The 23,550-nt window shown below is 41.2% G+C and overlaps 1 protein-coding gene across 1 annotated transcript in view; it reads right to left on the reverse strand.

The window, feature by feature from the left end:
* The window catches only part of LEPR (leptin receptor), a 714,243-nt gene extending 691,267 nt beyond the window's left edge, over window positions 1-22,976 (reverse strand). Inside the window, exon 1 of the mRNA XM_069232491.1 lies at window positions 22,524-22,976. The gene's annotated coding sequence lies outside the window, so the exon portion shown is untranslated. The remainder of the gene's footprint in view (window positions 1-22,523) is intronic.
* Window positions 22,977-23,550: the final 574 nt, after the last annotated feature.

Genomic DNA, 23,550 nt, shown 5'->3' on the forward strand with positions numbered 1-23,550 from the left:
GATGGCATGATTCGGCAGGACACCACATTGTAACAGGAGTGAAATGATTTAGGCTTCTCCTAAACCAGAGGATATATCATCAACAGTGTCCCAGGAGTATGCCCCTTCATCTTTAAAGTCTGCGGACACGCCCTTCAACATTAAGAGGCCACCACAACATCAGGGCCTCCATCTGTGCCCATTGGTGCCCCATCTCCTTCACCAAGTGTGAACTTAGAAGATCGGCCATCAAGAGTAACATTAACCTCAGACACACCTAAGTACGCACATGTTGGCACACCCCCAAAGTATGTTCAAATAAGTAATTTCCATGAGGCTGCGGATTGCTATTAGGAGACAGTCTCTCAGAATGTCAAAGAGATGGTGGAAGAGTTGGAGGCAAACTGAGAGGAGCAAGCTGACCAGCATACTGACATTCTTAACTTTGTAGCTTTCTAACCTCCTAGACTGTAGTCATATCTTCTTGTCTAGTGACCCAACCTTCCCGACCCACTGTAGTTGTGTCTTTCAGTACATCTTCTCCAGCTGTTCCCATCTCTAACCCAGTGTGTTTAGTGACTAGAAAGTATCTAGTCCTGCCTTGGAAGCCCATTCTCAGTGTCAGAGAAGGACTTATTGGTGATCAGCAAACCCAAGCTGGAGGATGCTGAGGAACTTTTGCCGTAAACCCAGCCCAGCATCTCTGATAAACCATCTATGTTGGGGGAATGGCTTTCGATTTCTGATGAATTTGGACTTTTCATTTCTGCACTGACTATTCTTTAGGACTTTTAGCCGATGATGTGAAACATTTTTTTGGGATATTTCATAATGTTACTGTATGTTCTCAATTAACTGTGTAAACAGACTTGTCCCCTGACCTTCTAAATGTGTTGTTCTTTTGCGGACCCCTCTCCAAGTTGACTATCACTCCCTAGCCTCTGACCATTTTTGTTCTTTCACCCCTTGTCAAGGACTGTCTCCATCCAAGACTAAAATGTCAATGTATGCATTGCTTTATTATCATTATTATTAGTTTATTGTTATTAATATTTTCTCAACAATCTTGGATGTGTTGCTATATTTTAGTTGGTGTGTGGGCATGCCTGGTGATGTAACTCTGCTGCAGAAAGGATGTGTCAGGTTGGTAGCATGGTACGGTAAAAGTGTCCTCACGCGAACGTCTTCTTTGGATAAGCTCACATGAAATGGTACGCTAGTGGATGGTAGCTTAAACTGATGCTCATTTAGAAATGTGTGCAAAAAGTTTTATTACATCTTGAAATTTGGGATATGCATACATAAAAGACTTGTTATTTTGTTGAGAACAAATCAGTGATGGGTTAAGTGAACTGTTCATGGCATTGATGGTTGATGAATGGTGGTTTGTAGGGTTTGTGGAAGGGGTGAATTTTTTTTCTGTACATCACATGATGGAAGCATATGCTCTAGCCCTGCAAATTGACATAGGTTCCACACTAATGTGATCTGTATCATCTGTATGGCCACCGCGTGTCCCCTTGCATCCTACTCCCTGGACAAAAAAGAAAGGTTTTAATCTCTTGCTAGACACAGGTCTGTCACACCATCAATTATGCACCCGTTTCTGGTGAGATTCAATGTTGCATGGTTTCTCTCCCATTTGATGAATCATTGTTGGAAAAATAGATTCACCCAGATGACAGGATTAGTTCAATGACATCCCACACGCCTTGTGTGTGCGGCTATCTTTCATCCCCTGCAGGTTGAGTGAAATGTAAATGAGTGTGTTCAGATCGTGGTGTAGAGTGCAATAGGGATCAGTTATTGAGAGAGTGGGATTGCTTGACCTTGACTGGTTATGTTTGATGATTTGGCTTTCAGTAGGTTGAAAGCGGTATGGTCTGTCCCATCCAGGGGCAGCAAAAAATGGCGAATTAAAAGAATATGCATACAACAGTGATTCCTTTCATTATAGCCAATTTTGTCTTTACTACTTCCTTGGTTCCATCTTTCATGCCTCACTTAATTAGGATACCTTTTAAAACTCAGTGTGATGTAAAGTAAAGTGATGTAATTGTGCATATGTGTTCTTTTGTGTGTTTGAGCTGTTTATGTGTGTGTGTCTCTGCTGTATTTTAACCCAATTTATACAAGCCTACACTGTCCCAGAAATATTAGTATTCTTAAGTTAGCACAGCTCTCATCCTTTTGTGGTCTTAGTTCGCTAGAAGGGCTTGTGGTGGGGAAAATATGTAGAAAGGCACAACAATTGGAGCGTTGTATGATATTATCTGCTATGTCACATAAAGTGGGTCTAGAGTATACACATCAATGAACTGAATTGCTAGGCATTACGTGGGTAAGAAACTCTAAAATACACAAGCCATTGTACGCAGTCACCATAGTGTTGCTAACTATTGAATAAATGAACAACAAAATGACTCCTTTATCCTTTGCAAAATGTTGATAAATCATTTGTACAATATTCAGGAATCTTGGGCTAAAAGGTACAATAATGGGCCTGCAGAAAAACAGTCTTGGATTCTATATCTGATACCCGTAGTGATGCAGCATTGATGAGAGGATACTGCTCATCTCCACCAAATGCTCAAGAGATAGAGATTAAGGTTTGATTTCGGATTTATGACTGGAATTAGATGGCAACTAAGAAGTTTCAGATTGTTAAGAGACAGAAAGGAGAGTATGAAAGCTGCTTAAATGAATCAAGACTCTGGAAAAAATGAATTATTAGTGCAGTACGCTTATATAGAGCATATAGTACATAGGAAAGCTTGCTATTCAAGACAAAATGGCAACTACTCTCTAAAGCAGGAGCTTTCTGTCTTACAATAAACGTGCTAAGTTTGAGGTTGAGGTGAAAATGCTTACCTAGGCCTGTATTAAAATATCTGAGCCGAGAAGTTATTCTCAAGGTGTGATGTAAGCATCGCAGGATGTCGGGTTGTTGAAAAATGGCACCATGTGGAATTTGTTTATAAGACCTAAGCCATCAAATTAAATTGGCATGTGATTAAACCATTACAAATACTGTGAGCACACCAGTTTCTTGCATCTAAACCTAATGTGTGGCAGATCCCTTTTCTGAGCATCACAGTGTGTCATTGTCAAGTAAATTTTAATCAAAAAAGTAAAAGGTCTTAAACTCATTTTGATGTTGACAGCAAGAGATCATCTGTCAAACCTTTGTGGATTCTATTTCCACCAAATTATCACACCTCTACATCATTTTGAGGTAAAGTATGGTTATTTATCCACATATGGCCCTCCATCATTTCTATCACCAGGAGAACTCTCCATGCTTGGCAACCACTGGCATCTGGTGGAAGAAAATTGTAGATACTGACTGTCAACCTATAGCTCCATTCTATATTTTTCTCTGTTTTTACATATGTCATTACTCAATAAAAATTCCATCAAACTGCAATAAAGGCTGATTGTGTTTTTACTCAAAACAATAGAGACACATTATGTCCTCCATCATCCTTCATCAAGCTACTCTACCACTGATGAAGAAGCTCAAACAACAGAGCATTATGAGGTTCTGAGAGCCATCACTCAATACAGGAACATTTTAAAAGATTCCTGAATGATAAAAGTAAATTGCTACCTCTAATGTAATCCAGCAAGGTGTTGCAAAAATCAAACGTCTGGGCTTGACAGTCTGTCAAGAGTAGCATGTATAATACTACTTCTTATTAAATAATATCAATACAATTTCCCAAACTTATTAGCTTCCACACCTTCTCATGTAAGTTCAGAGTTAGTTCACAGTGATCATCAGGGGCTCTTGACAGGTTGGGGTTTGGCCATTCAAATTTAGTTGACATATATAGTAATTATACTCTCAGTGGTAGGCATTGGTAATGAGAAAATATTTTGATTGAGTAGAGTAGCTCTTCCTCTCGACTACCATGTTAAAATTTAGATGCAGTCATCAATTTGTTTGGATTCTCAGAAACCTCTATAGAAGTCAACTGCTTTCAAGTAAGACATGACTTTTTCACAGAATGTTATTAAACCTTTGTAGCTGAGGTTAGTGGAACTCTGTGTTTTTTTTTGTTTCAGAATTAGGAACTATTGTATGCTGTTGGTTTACTTGTTTATTCAACTATGTCATCATGAGTGACTCCATTGCAACCATAAATGAAGGTTCCTGGCACACTGACAGCCAACAAAGTTAATGTTAGAAATTGGTTCTCTAGTTGGCAGAGGTATGCACACTCTCTAAGTAGGGACTGTAATCCTAATCAGGGTAATTCAGATACACTTCCTAAATTAACCTATGCTCGCCCTCTTGTAGCTTGGCACAGATTAATTTAAGAGGCAATGTGTTAAGTATACGTTCAACACCTAATTACTGCAACACAATGAAAGAAACTACAAAAACACTCAATATCAGGGAGTATTTATCTAAGTAAAACAAGACCAAAACATCAAAAATCCAATAAGTAGAAGTCGATATATGAATTTGTAAAGATTAAATGTGAAAATAGTGTTTAACAGTTACTTGCAGTCAAAAGGTTACTTGACGTTGCATGCGACCAGTGCAAATCCTAAATTCAGGCCAATCACAAGGGATGGTAGACCAGCTTCAGAACCCTCACAAGGTCCCCTGAAACAGTGTCTTTGATGGAGCAAAGCCTCAATGTCACTATGAGTCAGTTTTTGTAGAAATCAGCTGCATAACCCACTTATGAGGCTAAGGGGCTGAAGGCACCTCAGGCAAGGGTAGGACTCACAGATGGCAGAGTCCAGTAGCACCAGAGGAACTGCAGACAGACTTTGAGGTCCCTAACACTGCGGAGAACGGGGGCAAGCCAACAAGCCCTTGGAGAAATTTGGGTTTAAGGATGTAAAGAACAGGTCCAGTCTTTCTCTCAAGCCAACACAGCAAAGCAAGTAGCAAAGTGGAAGTCCCTTCTACATCACAGCACATAGCAAGAAGTAGGCCAACACAGCAATGCAGTTGCAGAGTGGCTGTCCCTCCTGCCAGCACGCATCAAGCCAGTTAATGGCCCATTAAGGCCCATTTAGAGGGAATGCACAAAGCTCAGATGTCACCAACCCCAGACCTGTATTCAGAGATAGGCAGAGGCACAGAATGGTTAAAGTAAGAAAATGCCAACATTCTAAAAGTGCATTTTCAGACTTACAATTTAAAATCCAACTTCACCATGGGTTGTGATTTTAAAATGTGAGCCCAGAGACACCAAACTCCAAAATTTTATATTTTCCCAATTGGAAGTTATGCTTAAAGGCTGCTCTGAGGTAACCCTGAGTGAGCGATAGGCCCTGCATTAGTGAAAATGAAATGTAATCGTTTTTCACTACCAGGACATGTTAAACTTAGGAGTACATGTCCAACTTTTTAAATACACTGCACCCTGCCCTTAAGGATAACTAGGGCAGGGTGATACCTACACCCTGCACCCTACAGGATAACTACCTTAGGGTGACGTATGTGTAATAAAAAGCAAGGTTTGAGCCTGGCAAGTGGGTGCACTTTCGAGGTTGAAATGACAGTTTAAAACTGCACACACAGGCTCAGCAGTGGCAGGCCTGAGACATGTTTGAAACGCTACTGTAGTGGGTGGCACAATCAGTGCTGCAGGCCAACTAGTAGCATTTAAATTTACAGGCTCTGGGTGCATACTGTGCACTTTATTAAGGGATTACAAGTAAATTAAATATGCCAATTGTGGAGAAGCCAATATTACCATGTTTTCGAGTATAGAGCACCAGCACTTTAGCACTGGTCAGCAGTGGTATAGTGCCCAGAATCCTACAACCAACAAAAACAAGGCCAGAAACCGAGGAGGAGGAAGGCAAAAAGTTTGGAGATGACCCTGCAGAATGGGCTATTTCCACCAGTTAACCTATCTAAATCTAGTGTATTGAAACACACCCCACTCCCTTATAAGATACTTTGAGAAGTGGGTCCATCAAGAATGTTGTAAATATTAAATTAAACAATCATCTTTGTTCAAAATCAGTGTCCAAGGAACCAGTCCCAAAAATCCCTGTTGGCACGAGTCATGTTAGTACGAATGACATTCTTCTAAGAATATTATTCCTATTCAACACCACTCCCATAATATTAGCTACTGGATCAATTACTATGGGTCTACAACTGAAATATTTATTCATATGGAGATATAAATTAACTTGGTTAAGTTAGAAGATGATCTGTCACTTGATGTCAGGAGACAAGAGTTGCAACAATTTCTTCAAAATCATAAAAATAGTTTATAAAATATTTTAACAGGTCTCTTCAGCAGCATCAATGTACTTAACAGAAATATTGGCAAAGAATAAGGTTCCAGAAGAAGATAGAAATCCGACTGCTCAGTCTCTGGTGGTAATAAAAAAAACTTGTGAGACATCAGCCATCTTACTTAGACAAACAAGAATGCAGTAGTCTAGTGTCTATTGAGACTATGGAGGCATATTTCAGGAAGTGGAACAAAAGAATGAACATTTTCTGATGGACATCATTTGTCAGAGATTCAGCGTTGAAAGGTTCCTTTGCTAAAAAAAAGCATTTGCCATCAAGCTACCTTGACTTCTACAGGAGTGCAGTGATTTAAATACCTGTTAGTAGGATCTTGGATTTATTTGGGCGTCCATTGCACTAGAGGTAAAGTAGAAAGAAATCATATCTCCTCTCATCCATGTAAACAATGTTTAATAGGAATCTCAGTATTTCCCCAGTGAGAGTAACACCGTCTAGTAACAGACAGCCTAACTGAGGATATCTGTGATATTGTTCTGCAAGAGAAGGCTTTATATGAGTCACTGAAATATCTTACATTGATAATAATTATTTTCTTGTGCATTGCTAGACTTCAAGATGAGAAGCCCTCAGCTATCCCTTCTCCTTTTCCCTTAGGTCTCTCTGTCTTCGTGCAATCACCTTGACTAAGATATCAATATGTGCGCAGTATCACTATTCATCATAGAAGTCACTGTTCCGCAGCAAAAGATATCAGGGTTTTGAAAATTCATAATTCTATCACCGCATCTATATAAATTAATCCTTTTTTGTTATTCTATTTGCTTTTTGATAATAACAAATATGCAGTCTTCAGTGGAATCGTGCTGCTATATTTTGGATTTTCTGATGCAAAAATGTGTAAAGGTTCGATATCAATCTATTTGGATTCATTTTGAAGATTGGTTTGACATCTCCAGCACTTTTGGATTTCTAAAACTTGGCATACTTTTTTCATTGTGGGAACCCTTGGGTCCAGAAATGATCCTGTTAATTAAAACCATGAACAAATATAAACTAGTTGCATAAACAATGCGGTATATCATTAAAGTGTTTGACTGATCATTTTCTTAGAAGTTAGCGAACAGTTGCTCATAGGGCTGACTGTTTATTTCAGAACCAAGGGCCATATGTACGAACACATTTTCCCATTGACACAGAATGGGAAAAACCCTTTGCTACATCTGGCCCCAAGTATTATATTTTACAGTAACATAATTTACTGATCCAGCGCTAAGCAGACTCAACGTGTGAAAATTAGGTTTCATCAAATCTTTTCTTGATTCTTTGTTTTTACAAGTTGCTGTCCGAAAAATATTTTGCATAAGACGAGGAATATTTATTGGCCTGAATTTCAGAAATAGTTTTAAAAGGCCACATTCAAGAATGCAAATAAAATGCTGTCAAATTAATAAGTGTGGTCGAGGCGACAAATACACATCACACAGAATTTAATATAAAAAATAATCTATTTTTTATCCCTATGAGAATGACTAATTACTGTGGATATTTCTGATTCTAACTGCTTTAAACATACCCGGGAAGGACATTTAGACCACATACATGAAATCCTGGCTGTTTTGTTTCGAGAATTGCATCCTTATCTTTCCAATATTTTCTACAGCTCTTGGCAATATACTGAAGTCGCAATTGAGTTACCTGTATTTTGTTACTATACTTGTTGCATCACCAAGGTGGAATTTACATTTTATTCTTTCATGACAGATAGACTGTAAATGCTGCATAGATGGTGGGCACATTTACAACTAACATTATAGACTATTAGTATGGAAAGGACTTAATGGACTTTTTGATTGATTAACCAAATGTGGTTCTATTTGACCTAAAATGAAACGTAGCTCTGCTTCTGTCTCTCACTCATACCTTGACATTTTGTGGAATTTGCAACATTTTCATAAATGCATTAGTGAAGGGAAAACATGAGGTATGTGGGTTTTTGTTTTGTCCTCAAATACCTACTTTGAAAAATGTAATATTTGTAAAAACTCTTTTTCGTGTCTTTTTATTTTTTCAAATCTATTAAACATTTAGATGTAGAGTTCAACTAATGGCTGAGAGGATAGAGAAGGCACAGATATTTTTTTTTTTTTATTGTGACTTGTCACCCGAACTGTACAAGGTTGCAAGGATTTTTTTTTCAAGACCATTGTAAATTTCTAGAAAAAATATGGAAATAGTCATAGGTCATGAAGTTAGGTGTGATTCGTGTTTTTGGGGAAAATTCACATTGGTCCTATTTCCCCATTTTCACCCTGTTGTTCATGAGTCTAATTTAACCTATTTCCCCCCTGTGGTTTTTGAGTCAACGGTGAGAAAAAGCTATATATTCTCTGCAATCGGGTAGAATAAACATTTGTGCGTTCACGAGCTAGACTTGTAGAAGAAGATTAACAATATGTTGGGGGCGTTAATGAAGATGAAGTTGTAAATTCAATGAACTATGTGAAGACTAATAACCAGGAACTTCCCAAAACCTTGCTCATGTGACAAAACGTGAACAACCTTCTAGAAGGACTGGTCAGTACTGGTAAAAAGATTTGTGAGAGAAATGTATCATGTTGCAAAAATATCTTCCGTATTTAAGGCAAATCATGTAATCGAATCTCTTTTTGCAGCTCAAAACAAACACCTTAACTTGTCAGCCACTCAATGAACAGTGTTAAATAGTTTAACATATAGTTAAGAGTAAGTTTTGGGTCTGCACCAGGCCCATAATTGGATGCCTTTCTTGTGCATTTCAGTACTCTGCTCCTGATTGGATGTATTTTCTACCTATTCTTTTGTTTGTTTGTTTTTTCCTAGAGCAAGATTTGCCTTGATTGGCTGAGTGTAACCTTCAAATCTGATATAAAATAAATATTATTGCCATGCTTCTCCGACATTTGGCCTTTAGAAATCGATGGGAGACAATATCTTGCCCTCCCCCTTCTCCCCCCCCTACAGAAGACCCCCCACAACCACGTGCACCTTTTCCCACCAACCAACTTACAATGTGACTGAAATCTAGGAACGGTAGAACTACGATATTTTGGCCCGTATTTATACTTTTTGACGCTAAACTGCGCTAACGCAGTTTAGCATCAAAAAGTTTTGCGCCGGCTAACGCCATTCTGAAGCGCCATGCGGGCGCCGTATTTATTGAATGGCGTTAGCCGGCGCTAGCAGACCGGCGCTGCCTGGTGTGCGTGGAAAAAAACCACGTACACCAGGCAGCGCCGGCGTAGGGAACAATGGCGTTAGGGCGTCTTAAAAATGGTGCAAGTCAGGTTGACGCAAAAAAATCGCCTCCACCCGATTTGCGCCATTTTTAACGACGCCCAGACGCCATTTACATGACTCCTGTCTTAGTAAAGACAGGAGTCATGCCCCCTTGCCCAATGGCCATGCCCAGGGGACTTATGTCCCCTGGGCATGGTCATTGGGCATTGAGGCATGTAGGGGGGCACAAATCAGGCCCCCCTATGCCAAAAAAAAAAAAAAATTATACTTACCTGAACTTACCTGAATGTCCCTGGGATGGGTCCCTCCATCCTTGGGTGTCCTCCTGGGGTGGGCAAGGGTGGCAGGGGGGGTCCCTGGGGGCATGGGAGGGCAGCTGTGGGCTCATTTTGAGCCCACAGGTCCCTTAACGCCTGCCCTGACCCAGGCGTTAAAAAGATGCGCAAATGCGGGTTTTTTTGCCCCGCCCACTCCCGGGCTTGATTTTTGCCCGGGAGTATAAATACGACGCATTTGCGTCGCAGTCATCTTTTTAGATGGGAACGCCTACCTTGCATCTCATTAACGCAAGGAAGGCGTTCACGCAAAAAAATGACGCTCTTTCCTCATACTTTGGCGCTAGATGCGTCTAACGCCAAAGTATAAATATGGCGTTAGTTTTGCGCCGAATTTGCGTCGAAAAAAACGACGCAAATTTGGCGCAAACGGAGTATAAATATGCCCCTTTGTATACTCAGTGTTACACGTTTCAAGGTGGCTATCGTATAAGCTTAACGTGATGGTCATGTGAGAAATAGACAAAATAACATTTTGAGATGACTGCCTGACATTATTACCTTTGACAATGTTTTTGCCACAATTCTACAAGCACTTGCAAAAGAAATAGTGGCAGCAAACAAGCAATGTCAGAGCATGCGGACTGGCTCTGGCAATGCCTGTTAATATTTCGGGGGATTTGAAGGTAGGGTAAGGAGCTATATTTCACTTCACATTGCTTGCAGAATGAACGTGCGTGTCTACTTTGAGCACAAAAAATACGCACTATTAATGTATTGCGGCATTTGTGCTTTTTTACCACTAATTTAATTGGTGGGGGGGTTGCACTTTGAAACAGTTGATGCGAACAAAATCATTCACTGAACCTGAGTCCTATTAAATATGCCCACAGATTTGATTACATAGGAAATTCACCCTTGGAAAAAAGGGGATCTGTGAAGTAATCGCCACAGGCCTAAATAAAAAGGAATAAGGTCTCTTTTACAGAACTAGAATGAGTTCAAAGTGGTCTTCCCGAGGAAGATCAGAACAAAGCGCACTGATATTTCTTTCCAAGCAACCATCCCATCAGTGTCCATCTACAGAAAAATTGCCACATGAACTCTCTGCATAGTCTCTGCACAGTCTTACCGGTTCATTAAACTTTCTCAATGATTCCTTGACACCATTTTTAGCTTTATAAATGGCTAATGAAAGGTGATACAAGTCACCCAAATGATTCATGAGGAATTATGTTAAACATTATTCCCGACAGAATTGTATAGCGCATGTATTGAAGCACTTTGATGACATACTTCATCTTGTCATCATGAAAAGAGCAGATACGATGTCATTTAATGAATCCCCATTGGCAGCAGATTGGGCAAACCCCCAATCCGGTTTTATGCATGCAATTTAGAAGATGCCATGTCACAGCAGTGTACAAAGAGATTCCCTGGCTCACTTATAAAAAGGATTCTTTTATTAACTTGAGCTGTGCATGTAGGCCTGCTTTCTGGTTGTTAGCCATAAAATATTGTTTCTCCCCTCATTCTTGCAACACAGTTGAAGGCTCGGTAATCAACCGAGCTGTTGAATAGTTCTGTAAAATCGCGGGGGTTGCCAAAGTGCTGCGTAAACCCATAAAGCTATTATGCTTAAGAAATATACATGTGAGAAATCTGCCACAGCACTTCAGGGTTGGTTTATTGACATGTCTGCTAAGATTTACATTAGGTTGCAAACCCTTGCATCTCCTGTCCATTTTTTTTTACAAATTAGTCCAGATAAATACCTACTTATTTATTTTGTTCATTTTACACTGATATTAAAAACAAATCCATCAGACCTATTCTGAGATCTTTGGGCTATAGACCTTGTAGACAAAATTGTATTTGTGTCGCAGTGTTAAAAATGTTGTCCACATGTTTTTCTGTAGACTGTAAGAACTAGCAGTGCGTGAAGAGTTTGACTTCCTTCACAAAGTCGGGCAAAATCGATAACCCTCACCCTTTAGAAACACATGAAGAGATGAAATTTAACCGTTATTTCCTGCGACCGGATGTTGTGCTTACGAAGGCTTGAGCATCTGGCTGAAAGGAATTGAATTCCCATTTTCCCAGCTACCATTTGGGCCTTGTCAGGTCGAGAGGACCACTGCTGTGTATCCATCCTATGGAGGGGTTATTTCAGCAGGCGGGAAAGGCAGGTAGTTCGCTACGGGCAAAGAAGGCAAAAAATATGAGTGGTGCCATGGATGAGGTGCGGTGGCTAACTACTGCAATTTGAAACTGATATGCTCACCTGATCTCATATAGCAGAGACAAAGGGAACTCAATCTGTATGGAGTCGCAAAGCACTGAGTTTCGCAGTGTTGCACACCCTTAGCAAAAACCTGGCATTGGTATTCCAGGTTATATTGAGATGTTCAACTTTCCTTCATGGCAAAATGGGCATTGGTGGCATTGTTGCAGTTTTCACGATTCTTCCTTTGTGGTGAACTATTGATTTTATATTGATATTATAGATGATATGACATACTTGATACATTTATATGTGCTGATGATGATGATAAATAGTTGCAGTATCTTGGTTTCTAGGGTCTGGCTTGACAATGCACCTGCCTCTAGACAATTATATGAGCATCACTAGAGAGAGGCTTTGGCTCTGCCCATATGTTGGGAGCCCGGGTACACGTTTTGAATGGCCAGAAGTTGTGTGCTTCCACAAAAAATGCTTGCCATCCACGCAGCTGTTATCAGTCTGTTTATTTATACAGCTGCTTGAGCTTGAACTTCCAGGGACGCACAACATTGTAATATTATTAAAGTGTCTCTGATAACAAGACAATTTATGGTATTTTTCTCTGGCAGCATAACAGATGGGAAGAGGACAGTCAGTAACGTGCATGAATGTTTAGGTGTGGCTTGACAGTGCACCTGCCACCTGCCTTTTAACCTTCGCCAATTGTATTCTATAATTCTTTGCTTCCATACAAATACATATCAATTTGCAAGCTATTTACTGTAATGCTACACATTATCATACAATTTTACTTTGAAGTAAGACCTCTTAGCAATGCCAATGCATTTTGGGGTCTACCTTGACAGTGCAGCTGTCACTAGATAATTAGGTGAGCATCATTAGAGAGGGGCTTTGGCTCCACCCACACACAGGAAGCTTTAAGTACATGTTTTGATTGGGCAGAAGTTGAATGCTTCCTCAAAAAAAGTGACTGCCCTACACAGAGCTGTAATCATTATGTTTATTTTTTCAGCTGTCTAAAATTTAACATTCAAGGGAACACATGTCACTGTAATGCTGTAAAGGTGTCTAAAATAACTAGGCACATTATTGTGATTTCCTCTGGGCAGGAACACAAAGGGGATGAGGGCAGTCATTAACCAACATGGATTTTTAGGCCTGGCTTGACAGTGCAACCATCTCCTGACCTTTTAACCTACACAAATAATCTTCTACAGTTCTTTCATTCCACACAAATACTTAACCATTCCCATGCTAGCTATTTGTAATGCATCAAATTACCATTCAACATTTCTTTAAAACCAGACCTATTGCCATTGCCAATGCTTCTTTAAACGTTATGCAGAGAGGCTGCAATTAAGGCAAACAAGTACCCTCAATGGTGAGTCCACTCTTGCAGCTGTATATCTAATCTTTATATTGATTAAACTCTTTAGTGCTGGGGTTTTGACCTACATGTTTTCTTCACTATCTTTCCTGTGTGTAGTTTAGAGAGGCCACGTCTTCCCACAGGAGGCTTTCTCCTTTAATGCCCCCAACAGGGGCTGACACAGTTGCACTTCTGCATCAGCTTCCAGCCTCTCCTGTTGCAAATAGATGAAGTCAGTACGCATCAACATGCTGCTGTCATTACTATGGAGAAAGGCACAGCTGTTGCAGACAAGTGGGTCCTGCGGTTCATATCTGGGGCAGATCTAACCCCCTGAGCAGCTCCTGCAGAGAAGAGGCACAGTTGAAAATGGCAGAATATCCCTTTCCAGCTGCACACCACCCCAAAGTATTCATGATTAGGGTTCACATCAGGGCATAGCTCCCTTCCTCTCCCTCCCACTAGGTCACTAGAGAAGATTAAAATAGACCAGGTCCCCTGATTATAGGGGCTGCTCCTCCTTAGACAGTTTGACCCTTGACCCTTTCCAGGGTGCAGGGGTAGTTGGGCTCCTAGGTTTTGGTTGACCCTCCAATTGAAGGGAAAAGTTCACTCGATCCTAGGACAAAATGAAAAGTGTCATTATTATTAGACATGGGCCACATCCTGGGGCACAAGTCTGCTCTGGGCAAGGCATCACTCAAGAGATGCACAGTTAGAAAGGAGAGGGCCTCCACTTACCAATGGTGCATCTCCTAAATGAATTTCTGCTTGGGGACTGTTGCAGGGTGAAATTGTTCCTCTTTTCAATGTTGTACCTACTAAAACATTTCCATCTTGAGCATGACAACAATACCCCAGTTATCATTGTGATTTATTCCACAGGGCTCTATAAAATGTTGTTTGATAATAGTCAGATTTGTGTCATGTGAGATGATTGGAATAAAACAGGATTACAATTGGATGTAATTTTTTGGGCTTGCCAGAACATCTGATAGATATTATGTCCCATTTGTTCAAATCCTTTGTGTCTCATGCAAACATCTGTATTTGAAACGGGTCACGTCCAGACAGAGAAAGCACCTAGTTTTATATTTTGCATTTTTATGCTTGCACATTTGTGAAGAGAATGGAAGCATTAGAATGGAGAGTATTAGCCAGACCTAGTGGCATAATAGACTTTGGCATGAGGCATGTTTAGAGTTTTCTCTGATTTTATTTTGTCTTTCTTAGTCGCTTCTTTTCCAATTGTTGTTAATGCAAATGTAACGGCATTTAGTTTCTTTTCTAGAATCAACAGAAACACATTTGTCCCTTCTCTATCAAGCATCTTAAATCATATGCCATGCTCTCATTTCTGTGCAGTGTGCCAGTACTAGTGTGCAATATGGCATTCCTGTTTTTTGTTATCAACATACTTAGTAGAAATTAAAGTTAATTCTGCTTGTTTTTGTTGGAATTGTCATTTTGATTTGTGTGTTAGGTAAAAGTATTGCTTGCTGTTTTTTCCTGTATGCTGTTTCCTAATGAATGTTGCTGTATTTCTCCTAGGCAAATTTTAGATATTATTCAAGCTACTGTTCGTTACCAAATACTTTGTATTTTTCCTTTTTATAGATCCCTTTGTTTTTTCCCCTTCTTTTCCCCCTCCAGTACATTGTCTCTTTCAGCTCAGTCAACCACACACTGCTTAATCACACTTCATACACATTCTTACTAGTACAGCAATTGGGAAAAATGAGGTAGAAAATGCACATGCCCTCTAAAAGTTAGAACGCTGCTTAAGCCTTAAGCTAATACTGGAAGAGTGATATGTCACCAGTTAGGATAGTTAGACAACATCTAAAGGTAGGGAACTTGGTTCAGGTTCTGGAAGTGAATTTTCCATTGGAGGACTTCTATCCGATAAGACTTCCTCTATAGTCCTGATGTTCCGTCAAAAACACAACCAGCACCATTGAGAAACAGTGATGTATGGGGTTGTGTTGAAACACAATACACAGTTTTAGAAGTATTGTGCACAGCAAGGGAGCTCAGTAGAAAATCCCCTAATAGTTTCCAGCCTGTAGTTACTTATTTTACTAGAGCTGCTTGAATTAAACTCCCATACGGTGAATTCTTCACCCACTTGCCAAATTCCAACTTTTAAAATGAGTTCCTTGATAGAATTGTGTATCAAACTAATTTGAGTGCCAGTTTCTGGAAGTGCGTAGAGGCACGCTGGCTACACATTTATTGCACACCTGTGACCTTCCACCTGTTTTAGGGCAATATATTGGGCCTTACATTGCTCAGGTGAATACAGTATTTCTGACCTTCAACCACAATTCTGGCAGCATCCATCTTCCCATCTTTCCTGAGCAAATATTATTTGTTTTGATTTGGCAACATCTGGTGTATGAAAATGAGCATTCTGCAGCATTGCACTTGAGTAGTTCCAGTATATGTTCTAAGGCTGTATGCATAACCAGTGGATATCTTGCACAAGTTATAAATCTTGGTTCCATACCAAGCTCTCTTAATGAACAGCAACTACACTTTGTACAAGAATAAAGAAATAACCAGTGGAATTTTTGCACAACATATACATTTGGTTCCATGCCAAACTCTCTTAATGAACAGAAACTACACTTAAGATTAAAGACTTAACCAATAAAAACCTTGCACAACAGCAACTTTCTACAAGATTCAAGACTCACCTCTGCCATGTTCTGTTATTCAGTATACACCTCAACAAACTTTGCTGAGAAATAGTGCACCACATGATCAATTTTGCACAGACTGTCATGTGCTGCCTGGTTTTGTAGTAGTGTTGCAGAATAATCATTTTTTTATGCAACACGTTCTGGGTAATTGGTTACCCAAGGAATGCAACCAATCTGTGGCATTTCTCGAAACTAGAGACACCAGGGAAATCCAGTGTGTTGTGACTTGTGTGGATCCCATTGTTTTCTTGCCAAGGTTCATGCCAAAACTTGCACTGCTTCAACTAATACATTTTAGCCTCCACTTTCACATTCCTGCACAGTTACAGAACATTTTATAATTTTACATTCTGTATATATATATATATATATATATATAGTAGAAGGCGTTTTTGCCGAAACGCGTTGACATCGCATTTCAGGACGCTGTGTCACCTGTATTAAGAAATAAAATTATCAACTGAATTCGAGCCTGTTGGATGCGAGTCTATTTTACCATGGAAAATCAACTGACGGGATCGGTGCAGCCGTCAGATGGCTAATTGTCCATCTGTTGAAGAATCATATATATATATATATATATATATATATATATATATTCATCTGTTAATATTATTTAATTTCCTAAGCATTCACGGACCCCCTGAGGGGGTTTCCAGGGGTCCCTAAACCACAGGCTAAGAACCACTAACCGAGGGGAATCAGAATGTGCTTTGTGTTAAATCCCAGCACATGGTGTGCTTGTTCACTATTTACTTTACTCTATATGAACTGGAGCAAAACGTGGTCACATAGATTGGTCTTGTGACCTCTGGTTTCTGTATGGTAGTTAACAATGGATCCCTAGTAGCACTTTTTCTAATGTAATGTTATTGATTATCCTTACAAGATAATGTTTTTTTTTAGTTTCTTATTTTTTTCATGTTCTCGAATATACTGATATCTGTGCAATTCCCTCTTAGTCAAATTGTCACACTGGCATGCTGTTAGACATGGCATCCTTGGCATGGTTTCCCCAAACTATTTTTGCCTTAAGCCTTAAGATCTCCAGTTTTGCTGACCTCATTTTCTTGGCTTTAGGACTATGGGCACTTTACCACTGCTAACCAGTGCTAAACATCATGTGCTCTCTGCTTAAAACATGGTATTGTTGGGTTATCCACAAATTGCATACCTAAGTTACTTATAAGTCCCTAATAAAGTACACTACCTATGTGCAGGGCCTGTAAATTAAATGCTACTAGTGAGCCTGCAGCACTGATTGTGCCACCCACTTAAGCAGCCCTTTAAACATGCCTCATGCCTGCCATTGCAGAGAAGTGTACCCTTTTAAACTGCCATGTCGACCTGGCAAGTTAACCTCTTGCCAGTCCCAAACCTTCCTTTTTAATACCTATACGCAACCCCTAGGGAAGGCCCTAGACAGACCAAGGGCAGGGTGCAGTGTATTTAAAAAGCAGACGTACTTTTAAGTTTGAAAAACTCCTAAATTTATTTTTCACTACAGTAAGGTCTATCGCTTCCATAGGATAACATTAGGATTACCTTATTATTTTTTTGTGTGTAATTTTCAATAGGGAAGGGATAGCACCCCCCAAGCTCGGTGCCTCTGGAATTACAACTTAAAATCACAACTTATGGTGCAGTCGGATTTTAAATTGTAGTTATGAAACTGCCACTTTTCGAAAGTTGGCATTTTCCTACTTTAGCCATTTGATGGGGTGACAGCTGTGCTTGTGCATTTACTCTAGACAGCCACAGACAAAGGGAGTTTAGGTACAACTGATGGGCCATCCACAGTCTGATGGTACATCTTGGGCAGAATAGGAGGTAAGAGGTGACACTTATATCTGAATAAGCTATGTTGTGTCCCCACATAAAAGGTTGCATACATCCCTGTAGTGAATTTAGAGCCAGGACAGGAAGGGCAGGGACTCTGTGCACTTCAAAGTCCTCTCTTTGAAGTCTCCTCCACTTCAAAGGCACAACTGGAAATAAGCACTGGACCTCTGACACTACCTACTTACCATACTTCAGGGCCTGTGGATATCTGTCAGGAAGAAGGTCTGCTGTGCTGCTGAAAGGACTGTCACACTGCTGGACTCTGCTAGACTCCAGCTCTGCTGTGCTGACCTGCTGACCTCCCTGCCTGATAGTGAGAAGGACTGGTCCTGGATATCTCCAACTGAGAACCCCTTTGAGGGCTTGCTGGCTTGCCTCCTGCTCTTCTGGAGTCACAGGGACACAAAAGACTCCCAACTCATCACCTACAGAACCTGGACTCTGCCATTTGAGAGTCTTGCCCTCTCAAGAGAAGCCCATTGAGGTTGGCCTGACTTTTCAGATTTTACCTGGTCTAGTGTGACCAGATGAACCCAGGTGGAGTTTCATGCTTCTAAGCACTCCAACTAAGTTTATTGTTTAAAAATTCACATCATGGCTTCTACTTATTGGATTTTTGTCCTACTGGTCTTGTTTTGTTCATTAAATTAAGATATATTTTACTAAACTGGTGTGGAGCTTTTTTGTGGTCTTTTCACTGTGTTGCTGTTTGAAGTGTTGCACACCTATTTTGCACATGGCATCTTAATTTAACCCTGCCTGCTCTGTGTCAAGCTACCAGAGGGTGAACAGAGGTTAATTTATGGTGTTTATCTGACTTACCCTGACTAGGATTGTGGTTCCTGCTTGGATAGTTCTCAAAGCGGAGGAGACTGTTCCTGTCTGTGGCTTTGTATTATACCTCCATTTTAAGGTTGCCAGCCTCCAGGTAAATTCTAAGATTAAGAAATGCTATTTCCTGTTTACTCGTAGTCATGGTAAATTTCAGAAAAGGGTTTAAGGAGTTAATTCACAGAGTAATGGTCTGTAATATCCAGGAAATTACTTTATCTTAAGAACTCCCTCATAGTTGAGATTGAGTCTACTGTAGTAGTATATGTCCATCTTACCAGGGTGGGTTGAGGTGGCCAATGATGAAGCTTGTGATGAGGCCTCCTCATCTAATAATAATAGATTGTCATATTGAGCCCCTACGTTTTCTAGATTGGCATATTGAACCCCTAGGTTTCCTAACTAGGTAGAGAAAAAATGTATCCTTCAAAGGAAGTTCACCATACCTTTTGTGTAGCGAAGTTGTGTGTCAGGATGAAGTATGGTGGGCTCTGTTTCCTTTGTTTCGCTCTATGTCATAATATAAATCACTTACTCTACCTGTGCACAGAAAATGTATAGTGTAAATTGATTGTAGTGTAAATCACTCTAGTGCCTTTGGGCATGGATTCTGCTATCTAAAAAATGAAAATAGTGGTTTATCATATCATGCGTGGAAGAATGGACATGCTAGATAGTAGGACTTTTGTTGATCCCCTCAGTTCTTGAACTTTCTCTAATGGAAATGTGAGGAAATTCTCTGATTTAACTCAAAGTTTACTTTTTCAGGGCATTATGGGTAAGAAAAAGTGGTGGGGTGCAGGCACTCTACATAACCCTGGATTCCCTAGGATAGTTTTGATGTTTCAATGGTGCTTTTTAGGGCCTTTTCTGTCCCAGGTTAAAGCCCTATTCACACAAGTGGGCTACCATTTGTATCCAAGAGATGTATGGTTATTTTGGGTGATGGGACTTTTGTCAGTCCTCGCAGATTGCAGAATGTTCCCACACAGAATCAAGAGTACATTCTGTAATTGTAACTAACGCTTCATGTTTCCTTGGCATTCTGGATAAGTAAAAGTAGTGGTATCTGTGCAAGACACAGAAAACTGGAATCCTCATGTGTTCCTAGTTTTAAGAAAGGTCTAGGGTTGGGAGTTTACCTTTGGTGCCTACCAGCTTTAGGCCATTACACATATTCCAAGCATGATAGTTTTTCACATAAAAAATGTGACTTTTCCAAGATGCGTTTTGTGCTCTTCCTGTCGGGGGGACAACGTCATCCATAAGTAGGCTACCCTTCCTACCTAAGAAGTGGGAAACACTGAGTGGTAGGAGTTTTGATGATCCCAGCAGATTTCAGAACTTTTCCTCATAGAAATTTGAGAAAAGGCTGTGATTTTAACCACAGTTTGATATTTGCAGGGTATTCTAGGCTGGACAAATTAGTGGGAGCAAGGCAAACCACACCACAATTGACTACCTCGGATATCTAGTTTTCAAAAATGTCTATAGTTGGTAGGTTTTCTTGGGTGTTGGGAAAACCCTGACCCAGGTACAGCACACACCTACCACAACAGTAGTCTGTCATATCCACACATCATTTGCTCTGTTCCAGGTCGTATATTTGGTCCTTTCCTTTCCGGTGTGATAGACCTACTTGCACATGTGGACACGGTTTTGAAAGAAAACATGGCTCCTATTTACAAGCTCACCTAACTCCAGGATGTGATGGAAAATTAAATTAATAACTCATGTAATCTTAGTCCTCTCTTTTGAAGCTGTGAAATAGGCACTACACAAAAGTTGTTAGCAACCATGTTACAAGCCATGAAACAAATAGCCTTTCTTAAATTTGCATCACAATAAAACTTCCACACAATAGCAGATGTCAATACAAAATGCTTGTAAATTCTGTTTTTGTTTCAATTGCGTTCATCCATTTTGTAAGCCCGCTCCTGTGCTCTCCTGTGTCAATTTCCAGGGCAGCAAATCTCCTTACAGGCAACAGAGGTGAAGGTTCCTCGCTCCCGCCGTCCAGAATGCAGACGAGGACCGGAGCAGAATCTTAATCGCTTCATTAAGCATCTGCCATTTAGAATATGTGTTTCCAGGGTCTCCGCGGGAGGAGCCTAGGCACGTGTTTCAGTACATCAACCCATATCAGTTAAACCACCTACAAATCGCACTGGCAGCTTCCGTCCCTCCTGGCGCTCTATGGTCGCTTCTTCTCACCTTAGCACGTATTCGAACTGGTAGCTGGAGGCGGATGGTAGAGCCTCCAATTCCTCCCTTTCTAAGCGCTCCCGTCTGCTCTCTTGACTCGTCCGGGCCCGCTCTCCCTTTTCAGCCTAATGTTTATACCAAACTAAAACGTGAACTCGTAAATTCCGTGCTTTTTGGTCATCGTTTTTTTTTTTGTTATTGGAGGGAGGAAGAAGAGAAGGAAGGTAATGAGAGGGGGAAGAGGGAAGGAAAGATATGGGAAGGAAGGGGGGAATGGAAGAAAAGTTGGAAGAGCAAAGGTACGAGAGGGGGAAAGGAGGGGGGAAAGGAGGGGGGAAAGGAGAGGAAAAGGTGGAGGAAGGACCAAGGGAAGGAAAAGATGATGGGCGGGGAAAGCGAGAATGGAAACAAACAACGATGAGTGAAAAGCTGGCACTTTGGAGGCATAGAATGGAGAAAAGAACAGAAAAGAAGAAAAGAAAACAAGAATAACTGTGAATAAATGGGTGTGATAGGAAATTATTAACATTTAGATAAATGAGTGTGAGGGACAGAGTTGTCAGAGCAATGCAGCCTGTCAACGGTGAACCTTTATGTGTGTCGTACATTTCAAACTAAAGATTTCTTCTGCAGTTGCTGCTGGTGGCTCGCAGCCCACTCTGCAAAGCTCGCAAGCACGCGCCTGTCTTCACTTAACTAAAGAGGATGCCGTTCCAGATAATCTGAGCACTTTCTCTTTTCAAACAAATAAGCAAACGCTCTCCCACTTCTCTGTGAGTAACATTGTGTACTTATATGTTCAAGTGGATACTGGAACATGGCATTTTTAGGACGGACGTTCTTCACAGTAAGGAGACAAGCCTAGGAAAAATATCACTCGTCAGCGGTAATTTGTGTTCAAATGCGGGTGAGTTTCTACAAGCTCAGTCTTCTGCGCATACTGCCCTCCTTGGGGCCTCGTCAGGCGTAGCAAGCGCTAACTAAATGTATTTTAAAACGGGGGGGAAACATCGGCAAAGTTGAGTACATAGCTCTGCGTAAATTTGCGTAAGAACAAATGCTCCTTCCCCATAAAAAAAACTGATCGTGATTTGTTAAGGATTCACAACAGTCCCCTTCTCCACTGTGATGTTAACCGTTTAATTCACAAAAATGGGTATTTAGAACTAGACTCCGTGAAAAACAGCAAAACGACGCAAGAGCTGAAGAAAACTAATAACTGTTGTTTTACAGTGCTTAGAAACAACGGGGGTGCAGTATGAAGCGCTAATGAAAACATGTTGCTATTAAGTTCACTCAAACAACTCTTTGAAATAAGCTGCCGGTGCTTAAATGGTGCACTGAGTAGATCAGGTCTGAGCCTCTCCTCCCTACCTTGGACCCTCTACATTCGGTCATAGACCTGGGCACCCTAGAAGCACTAAGTCAATCCATGACCCTGCTTGGGAACGCGCTGGCACTGCAGGCCTTTCAGACTCTGAAACACCGGCGAGTCACGAAGGTCTGCAGCTAGAATTAGTCAAGCCCCAGGGCCCCATAAATCATGCGTCCACCATACCTGCTCCAGGGCTCGGCTCCTGCGGCCACGACGCACGTCTGTTCTGGGATCTCGCTGGGGCTCTTCTTTTTTAGGGTCGAGCCTGCGTACCATGCGCTTGTTACTTTCTCCAATTTGTTGACTTGAGAGGGCGCTTCCGGGCTCGGTAGCTGCATTGGTTGTCACTGTCAGATGCTCGCGTGGTCCATGTGCAGCCGGTCCTTGCGATGTGCCGGTGAGGAGCGCGGTGCCCGTGTTTGTCGATGAACTCGGTGGGGTCTTAAGACTGTGTTTGAGCAGAGCTCCTCTCCGCACCTGTCTGACCTCGGCGTGCTGATGTGCGACTGCTGTGCAGTGCAGAGCTATCCCTCGTCTGCCAGGGCTCAGTGCAGTGCTCTCCCATGTGCTCTTGAACTAGCGCTGAGGGCGCTGCCCACGTCTGCTTGCGCACAGTGCGATGACGCTGTTAGTCCAGATGTGATACCCACGGTGCTCATTCTTGTCTGCGCGCTCCTTACTACTGATGAACTCTTATGTGCGCAGCCTGTCACCAGTTTCTATGCTAGTTAAGCACCGCTCCTGTGGCGCTATCACTTTCCTGTAGCAGATCTGTGGTGCTCTTAAAAAGCGCACTGATTGCGTGTCTCTGTGGTGTAGCTGATCATAGTGGCTATAAGCATTTCGTTGGTAACTATAGCTGTAAACTACACCCCAGGACGAGAAATGATTGCCAATGCATGTGGGAGCTCCATGAAGCACTATAGTAGTACCGAGAGCTTAGTGCATCCCTGGGTGAGAGTTGAGCAATGCGGTTCAAATCCCTGAACTAATGCAGAGAGCTGCATGAAGCTTTAGGTGAGACCCGAGCAAAGCGTCTCAAAGGCTTTGAGAGCACAATGAAGCGCTGGTTTAAAGCTGAGCAATGAGGGGCAACGGCTCTCAGCACTCAGCAGCTCTGGACTGAGAGCTCACAGCAGTTCTAGGCGAGAATTGAATAATGTGGTTCAAAGCCTGTTAAACCCCTGTCTAAAGCTCAGAGCAGCGCTGA

Source organism: Pleurodeles waltl, chromosome 4_2 (genome assembly GCF_031143425.1).
Source record: "Pleurodeles waltl isolate 20211129_DDA chromosome 4_2, aPleWal1.hap1.20221129, whole genome shotgun sequence".
Classification (NCBI taxonomy): Eukaryota; Metazoa; Chordata; class Amphibia; order Caudata; family Salamandridae; genus Pleurodeles; species Pleurodeles waltl.